The sequence below is a fragment of the Adiantum capillus-veneris genome, chromosome 5, assembly GCF_014529385.1.
Source record: "Adiantum capillus-veneris isolate H3 chromosome 5, ASM1452938v2, whole genome shotgun sequence".
NCBI classification, from domain to species: domain Eukaryota; kingdom Viridiplantae; phylum Streptophyta; class Polypodiopsida; order Polypodiales; family Pteridaceae; genus Adiantum; species Adiantum capillus-veneris.
This window is the reverse complement of record NC_140935.1, coordinates 151,852,359-151,859,641: the sequence shown is the minus strand read 5'-3', so window position 1 is coordinate 151,859,641 and position 7,283 is coordinate 151,852,359. Positions and strand designations below refer to the sequence as shown.

Sequence of the window (7,283 nt, the reverse complement as noted above, 5' to 3'; positions counted from 1 at the left end):
GAAGGCAATGTAAGGGAGCATAAATGAGTTGATCACTTTTATCCAACTCGGGAAGGGAAGCAATACAATCTCCCACTTCCTCATTTTCTTATGAATCTTCTCTAGGACCCACCATAACCTTCGCTTGTGAGTGACTCCCACCCCCAAGGGTGCACCCAAATATCTAAAGATCCTTCCTTTAGATACAATCTCCCCCGACCAATCTGATGGGTCAAATGAGTCATTTTTCATAAGAGAGATTAGTCTCGACTTCTCGATACTACACTTCGACCCTGAAGCACAGAGAATGTCTGCACGATCTCTAGCACTTTCCTAAGAACCTGAGGAAATTCTTTCAAGAAAAGGAAGGAGTCATCTATGAATATCTTCACAATGAGTTGTTCGTTGCCAGGCTTCACTTCGACATTCAGAGCACTGGGTAGAAATCACATTGCATCAACATCCATGGGGACCATAGCAATGCTTTGTTTTAATTAAACAGTCGGATTTCCCTTATCCATACCAATTATGAGACAGTTGGTAACCGCCTAGAGGGAGGGTCTCCCTATTGGCCAGTGGGCACGCAGAGGCCCACCCTCGCTGTTGGGGCAGCTCGGGCAGACCCCCGACAGCCTCTGAAGTCGGACCGCAGACCCCTAGACCCAGTCCTCAGAGCCAATCCTTTTCCCGAAGTTACGGATCCGCTTTGTCGATTTCCCTTACGTACATTTTTCTATCGACCATAGTTTGTTTACCTTGGAGACCTAATGCAGTTATGAGTACGATCGGGTGTGATCGGCATTCGCTCGTCCAAATTTTCACGGGCTGTCGAGGACGCACCGAACACTACGAGACATGTGGTGCTTTACCAACCATTGGACCCTATCTCTGGGTGATCCAATTTCAGGGTGGATGGGCTGTTAGAAAGAAAAGAGAACTCTTCCCGGGGCTCCGCCGGCGTCTTCGAATTTGGTCACATTGCCGTCCATCACCACGTCCCTGTTCGGGAATATTAACCCAATTCCCTTTCGATGAACAATGCGCATTGCACCCTTGACACAGGATTGCCCCATCTCTTAGGATCGACTAACCCAAGTCTAATTGTTGTTCACATGGAACCTTTCTCCACTTTGTTCTTCAGAGTTCTCATTTGAATATTTGCTACTACCACCAAGATCTGCATTGGGGGCTGTTTCACTCCTACCTCATCGGGGCTCGCACTCGCCCCGATGGCCGGGTATAGGTCGCGTGCTTTAGCGTCATCCATTTTTGGGGCTAGTTGATTCGGCATGGGAGTTGTTACACACTCCTTAGCGGATTTCGACTTCCATAACCACCGTCCTACTGTCTTAATCAATCAACACCCTTTGAGGGATCTAGGTTAGCGTGCAGTTCGGCACCGTAACCCAGCTTTTGGTTCACCCCGCATTGCTAGTTTTGCTTACCAAAAATGGCCCACTTGGAGCTCGCATTCCACACCGAGGTTCAACAGAGCAACCCCAGTCGCTTACTTATTTAAAGTTTGAGAATAGGTCGAGGGTGTTTCACACCCGATGCCTCTAATCATTCGCTTTACCTGATAAAACTACGAAGAGCTCTAGCTATCCTGAGGGAAACTTCGGAGGAAACCAATTACTAGATGGTTCGATTAGTTTCTCGTCCCTATACCAAAGGCTAGCGAATGATTTGCACGTCAGTATTGCTATGAGCCTCCACCAGAGTTTCCTCTGGCTTTGCCTTGCTCATCAGGAATAGTTCACCATCTTTTGGGTCCCAACAGGTACAATCCCACTCAAACCTTTCACAAAAGATCACGGTGAGTCGATGGTGCACCCTCGAGGGGAATCCCACCTATCAGGTTACTTGCACCTCTATGGGTTTGCCCACCGGCTCGCGTACATGTTGACTCCTTGGTCCTGTTTCAAGACGGGTCGTATGGAAAGCCTAGAGCGCCAGCGTCTTGAGCACACATGTGCTTAAAGCCCGCTACGAGTGGCGCGCGCTTTGTGCCTCGACCGGTGTGACGGCATTGACGGGCCAACGACTCTTGTCCCACCGCACCAACCCGTGCTGACCAACGCCCCGCATCGAGCGGCGAACCAACTCTCGTTGTTCTGCATCCAATCGGGGTGCACCCGCGGCCTCCATTCGCTTCCCTCCCAGCAATTTCAAGCACATTTTAACTCTCTTTTCAAAGTCCTTTTCATCTTTCCCTCGCGGTACTTGTTCGCTATCGGTCTCTTGCCCATATTTAGCCTTGGATGGAATCTACCACCCACTGAGGGCTACATTCCCAAACAGCCCCGACTCTTTGATGGCACCTCGTGGAGCGACAGGGTCCGAGCTAGTGGACGGGGCTCTCACCCTCTCTGACGCCGCTTTCCAGAGGACTTGGGCCCAGTCCATTGCAAAGAACGCCTCTCCAGACTACAATTCGCCAACGGGGCTGCGCGATTCTCAAGTTGGCCTCTTTTCAGTTCGCTCGCCTCTACTAGGGAAATCTTGCCTCTACTAGGGAAATCTTGGTTAGTTTCTTTTCCTCCACTTAGTGATATGCTTAAACTTAGCAGGTAGCCTTGCCTGATCTGAGGTCCGTGCAATCGTTCGGGCCTCGGCGAGAGGGGGGATGGGCGGGATGCGGGGGGTGCGGCGAAGATGACCGTCCGAGCGCACCTCCCCCTACACATCTCCCCCCTGGTGGGGGCGACGATCGAGGGGTGAGCGCGACGTCACGGTTGACTGAAATGCATCGATGGCATCGTGCAACAACCCCCGCCGCAAGGGTGGTTACGCTCCCCGAGTACGAGGTACGCCCTTCGCAAGGATCAGCTTCTGCAGCCAGGCGTGGCCGGTGCCACTGTGTCGAGAAAGGGCTCCGTGGCCGAGGAGCGGGGGGGGAGGGGATACCAATCTGACCCTCCTAAACTCCTCGAGTTGTTGCTCAAACAAGTTAACTTTAGCTTCCAACCATCTTTTGTGGTCTTCATCGGAGGCAAGCCCAGAAGCTTTTTTTTGAAGTAAGATGATCAACCTCCTCTTCAAGCTGCTTCACATGCTCTTCTCGGGCCTTTTTTTTCCCGAGGGCCCGAGCTTTTGATCGCTTTTTGGACACTCCGAGCAAAGAGGTCCCAAGATTCAGGTTTTTTTAGGCAAATATCTTTAGTGAGTTTACACATAGCTTTCTTTGCGAGGCTTCTAAACAAAGGGTCTTTGAATAAGTGTGCCCCTGTGACCAGCAGCTTCTTACTCCCACTAGGGGTCTTCCCATCTCCTTTGGCCCAGTCGACTTGGTGAGAGCAGTAAAGCTTGGATGTTGTGTCGGCATACGGGAGGCTTTTGTATGTGAAGCCCGGTGTATTGTTCCAGGGACCCAACTCCCACAGGTCCATCAAAGCCCATTTCTCGCAAAGACCGAGCCATTTATTTTTTACAGAGCCTACCAACAAATTGGCAAAGCCTATTCTATCCTTACCCTTCTCCACCATATTAAAGTCTCCTATCAGAAGCCACTCACCATCTAAAGGGAAGTCCCTAAGATGCATCCACAATCACCCCTATTACGTTCTCCTTAATTCCTAATGGAGAGGGGGAATGGGGGCTCGTGAGACTTGAACCCGTCATCTCCCCATCGAGACATCTACACACTACCATCGCGTTAACGCACGTGTTTTTTATGTGTTGCTGGATTTTTCCATTCTTAAAGCGTTCCTTAGCATGGAGCACTTTTGGTTCACATTGAGTTCATGAATACTACTTAGTTCATGAAGGTGCCGCGGGAAGTGTGTGCGAGTGTAAGTGTGAGAGCAGAGAGAGAGAGAGAGACCTACTTTGGGTGGAGCACACAACAACGTTATCCTGTTGTGCAGCTCCTTATTCTGTTGTATGAAAGAATAAGTGTATAATAGTTGAGTTAGTAGATGGGTTAGTAGTAAGTGGGATGTCCGGCCAGTTGGCTTGAATCCCAACAAACTCCCACTTGAAGGCCAACGCAGCCCAAGTGACCTGGTATGTACAACCGTGAAGCAATCTAGTGGCTTCACCTATACCCATCAATTCACTGCAATGTGTAAACCACTCCAAAGCTAAGCCTTTTGTCAAAGCATCTGTTGGGTTGTCGTCAGTGTGTACCTTGACCAAATCAATGAGCTTTTTGGCCAAGAAATCTCTCACGAGATGATACCTGACTTCAATGTGTTTCGATTTGGAGTGAAACACGGGATTCCTTGCCAATGCAAGAGCACTCTGACTATCACAATATATCACTGGAGTCTCATCAATGCCAAGATTTCTGACTAAGCGAGATAACCATATAGCCTCTTTACTTGCATCCGACAATGCAACGTACTCTGCTTTCGTAGTGGAAAACGACGTACAATCTTGAAGACATGACCTCCAAGATAATGCTGCTCCAACAAATATGAAGACATAGCCAGATGTTGATCTCCTATTGTCGACACAACCCGCATAGTCTGCATCTGCATAACCCATGATGGATGCATCACTATTCCCAAAGCGTAAACACCTGTCGATCGTACCTTTGAGGTACCTAAGAATGTGCTTCACTGCTTCCCAATGCTTGATGCTAGGATTTGTCATATATCGGCTCACCACTCCCACTGCAAAAGAAATTTCTGGTCTTGTGGCCACCATAGCATACATGGGACTGCCCACTGCCGAAGAATATGGTACCTTAGCCATTTCAGCTCGCTCAGCATCAGATTTGGGTGCATCTTCCTTGCTGAGTTTCAAGAATGCTTGCATTGGGGTACTCAATGCTTCCCCCCCTGCATATTGAAACATTGCAAAACTTTCTCAATGTATGTTTCCTAAGATAACTCAAGAATACGACGTTTGCGATCTCTTTTGATTCGCATGCCAAGAAAGTGTGTAGCATCCCCCAAATCTTTCATTGCAAAATTATTGCCAAGTGTTTTTTTCAAGTTGGCAATCTCCGCAATGGATTTCCAAGCTATAAGCATGTCATCAACATATAAAACTAGAATGATCATCGAGCCATCATCTAGCTTTCTTGTGTACAAGCAGTGATCCTCTTCGCTCCTTTTATATCCTTGAGACCTCATACATGCATCAAATTTATGATACCACTGCCTTGAACCTTGCTTTAAGCCATAAAGTGCCTTTTTGAGCTTACATACTAGCTCCTCATGAGATGCGTTCTCCTGAACAAACCCTTCAGGCTGCTGCATGTAAACATCCTCATCGAGATCCCCGTGAAGAAATGTTATCTTCACATCCATTTGGACAAGTTCCAGGTCCTCAATCGCTACAAGACCAAGTACGGTTCTAAGCATTGTCATCTTGACCATAGGCGAGAAGATTTCATCAAAATCGACTCCCTTTTGTTGTTTGAACCCTTTGGCTACAAGTCTAGCCTTGTACTTTGGATTTGGATCACCTGAGGTAAATTTCTTCTTGTAAACCAATTTGCAAGGTAAAGCTTTTGCATCATTTGGCAGTTCTACCAAGTCCCAAGTGTTATTAGCCAGAATCGAGTTATACTCAGATTCCATAGCCTGCTCCCACTTCACCACATCATCCGTCATCAAGGCTTCTTGGTAGCAGCTTGGCTCACCGCAATTGGTCAACATGATGTAATCAAGACCTGGCTCAAAACGCGCAGGTGGACGAGAGACTCTAGTAGACCATTTCACTCCTTGACCATTGCTATCCGCTCCCTTTGGAGCATTGCTAGTGGAAGGTACATCACTAGGCCACTGAGTTGTTTAGGCACGTGAGCATAAGCTTTACAACCAAAAACACATAGATGGTCATAGTGGGGCTTACGTTTAGAACATAACTCTTCTGGAATCTCATAATTCAATGGCGTACTAGGCGAACGATTTATAATGTGCACTCTGGTCAAGACGACTTCTTGCCAAAAGCCTTGTGTGAGATTTTCCCTAGAAAGCATGGATGTGAGTCTTTCCTGAATCGTACGATTCAAGCGCTCAACAACTCCATTCTGAGCTGGTGTGTATGGTGCAGTAAACTGCCTTTTAATCCCCCTTTTAGCATAGAAATTATCAAACTCCTTGGAGACATACTCTCCACCGTTGTCAGTCCACAGCCTCTTGAGTTTCTTGCCAGACTGATTCTCAACGAGTGCTAAAAATTTCAGGAACACGGGAAGAACTTGATCCTTATGTTTCAAAGGATATGCCCACACCTTTCGAGTAGAGTCATCTATGAATGTCACAAAATAGTTGGTCCCCCCCTAGGGATTTGGTTGACATAGGACCACAAACATCACTATGTACTAAATCTAGAGGTTCAGCTCGCTTTTGACCCGATGGTAAGTGCACGGACCTAGTCTGTTTGCCATAGATACAATGCTCACAAACAGGAAAGTCAACATAAGACAAGACAGGTAAGTAGCCAAAACGAGTCAGAGTTCTCATTCCTTTTTGGCTAATATGAGCTAGTCGGCAATGCCACAACTCAGTAGACGGCAGCTCGGCTATAGATATGTAGACCAACATCTGACACATGCATGGAATACAAGGTACCATGCTTCTGACCTCTGAGTACAACAAGATTATCTTTGCGTACTATCCACGAACCATTGCCAAATGTGGTGTTGTAGCCCAAATCATCAAGCTGACCAACAGAAATGAAGCTTTTAGTCAACTTGGGTAAATGTCTGACATTACATAAAGTAAAGTGCGTGCCATTCCTTAGATGCAATTTGAAGTTTTCGACACCCTCAATGTCTAGTTCATAAGCATCACCAAGTCTCACTTTGCCACAAGAGTGAGAATAAGTAGAGAACCACTGTCTATGTGGTGTCACATGGAAACTCGCACCAAAATCTACTATCCAATTGTGTGCATACTGTGCATCTTCTGTAACAAGAGCCTCAACAGGTAGATATGTTGTGAAGACCAATATGTCAGAGGTAAGTGGCATAACAACCACTAGAAGAGTCTCTACAATAGGAGCATTTGAAGACTCTAGCACATTTATCTCCTCTAACTTTGCTTTGCCCTTGTTTGAATCATCAGACTTAGAAGTTTCACCGGATTATTTATCCTTCTTGCTTTGCTGCCATTTCCTGCAATCCTTCTTCACATGCCCTTTTTTATGGCAGTGATAGCACTCAACATTACGCATAGAACCTCGAGACTTACTGCGTGAGCCCCCACGTTCCTTGCTTTTGGCACGACTTTGAGTGCGACCCCTTTGTCTATCACTAGCAACATACGCATCACCATCCTTCTTGCCTTTGAGAGATTTCCTGCGAATCTCCTCGGTAAACAGACTCCCAAGGACGTCATTGTACACTA

General features: G+C 47.1%; 1 pseudogene; it reads right to left on the bottom strand.

The window, feature by feature from the left end:
- Positions 1 to 717: 717 nt before the first annotated feature.
- LOC147458301 (25S ribosomal RNA) lies at positions 718 to 2,550 on the bottom strand (annotated as a pseudogene).
- Positions 2,551 to 7,283: the final 4,733 nt, after the last annotated feature.